Below are 1778 nucleotides of genomic sequence, written 5' to 3' on the forward strand. Positions count from 1 at the left end.
AGTAAAAGTAAGAACTGATCTGCCTTTGAGACAGGTGTTGTAGAAGCCGGATTTGTCGTGTAGATTGGTGGGCATGGTCAGTTGAGCTGTCGAAATACGAGTTACAATATGACAAGCGTGGGAGAGTTAGGGCACAGGCCCTAGCGGATTTCGTGGTAAAGCTAACGCTATAATCCGACGAGAGGATAGGTACGCAATGGACGTTGTTCGTAGATGGTTCCTCGAATGAAAACAGAAGCGGAGCAAGTGTGAGTTTGGAGGGACCTGGGGAATTGACTTTGAAGCAATCTCTAAGGTTCGAGTTCAAGGCGAGCAACAACCAAGCGAAATATGAGGCATTGATTGCTGGGCTGAAGTTAGCGATCAAGGTACAGATTGACAACCTGCTCATCAGGACAGATTCTCAAGTGGTAGCGAATCAGGTAAGTGGGGCTTTCCAGGTGAAGGAGCCCAATCTGGTTAAGTACCTGGAGTGCGTGCGATTCCTGATGGCTCGCATGCAAGAGGTGACCATTGAATTCGTTCCAAGGACAAAGAACCAGAAACCAGACGCGATGGCCAAATTGGCGAGTACCAAGAATCCCGGAAAAATCGAAGCGTGATTCAGGAGACCCTAGCTCACCCGAGCATCGAGGGTGTGTTGGTTGCATGCGTGAACCGGTGGAAAACTTGGATGGACCCGATCATAGACGTCCTGGCGGGAGATCCGAATGAGGTGGGGAAGCATACGAAAGAGCAGAGACAAGAAGCGAGCCACTACACCTGGATAGATGGACATCTATTTCGCTGAGAGTTTACGTCGCCACTTTTGAAATGCCTACCACCAGAGGAGCATGCGGTGGTCATGTCAGAGGTTCATGAAAGAGTTTGCGCTAGCCATATCAACAGAAGGTCCATGGCAAGCAAAGTCTTAAGGGCAGGATTTTCCTAGCCAACTATGAGGAAGGATTGCATAGAATTCGTCAAGAAGTGTGATAAATGCCATATCTTCGCGGATTTACCAAGGGCGCCGCTAGAGTAATTGGCGACTGTCAGTGCGCCGTGGCTGCTCGCCATGTGGGGGGTCGATCTGATCGGACCATTTCCAGTCGCCATGTCACAAATGAGGTTCATCCTTGTGGCGGTGGATTAATTCACAAAATGGATTGAGGGCGAACCGCTTAGTAAAATTACGATGGCAAAGATTGTCAACTTTTACTAGAGGAGGATAGTATGTAGGTTCGGGGTCCCAAGGGCGATCGTGTCGGATAACGGGACGCAGTTTACCAGCAACCAAACCAAGGCGTTTTGCTGAGAGATGGGGATCCACATGAGATTCTCCTCGGTAGAGAACCCCTAGACTAACGGGCAGACAGAATCAGCGAACAAAGTGATCTTACGTGGCCTGAAGCGTCGCTTAGATGACGCGGCGGGGGCTTGGCTGGACGAGCTGCCGGTAGTTATCTGGTCTTACAACACGACGCCACAATCTAGTACGGGAGAGACACAATTTAGAATGACCTATGAATCAGATGTTATGCGGCCAATAGAGATTGACAACAGATCTTGGCGGAACGAGCCGCGGCTAGAAGGCGAGAATACCGCGAAAATTGCAGCGGAACTGGACTTACTGTCAAAGACTCGTGAGGAGGCCCGGGTGTGCGAGTCGGCGATGAAGCAGCGTGCCGCAAGCAAGTATTATAACGTGCGTCCGAGGGCGATACAGAACAGAGATTCAGTCCTTAAGAGATGAACCAGGAACATAGGGAACTAGCTGAGCCCAAACTGGGATGGGCCCT

Source organism: Lotus japonicus, chromosome 4, assembly GCF_012489685.1.
Source record: "Lotus japonicus ecotype B-129 chromosome 4, LjGifu_v1.2".
In the NCBI taxonomy this organism is placed as follows: Eukaryota; Viridiplantae; Streptophyta; class Magnoliopsida; order Fabales; family Fabaceae; genus Lotus; species Lotus japonicus.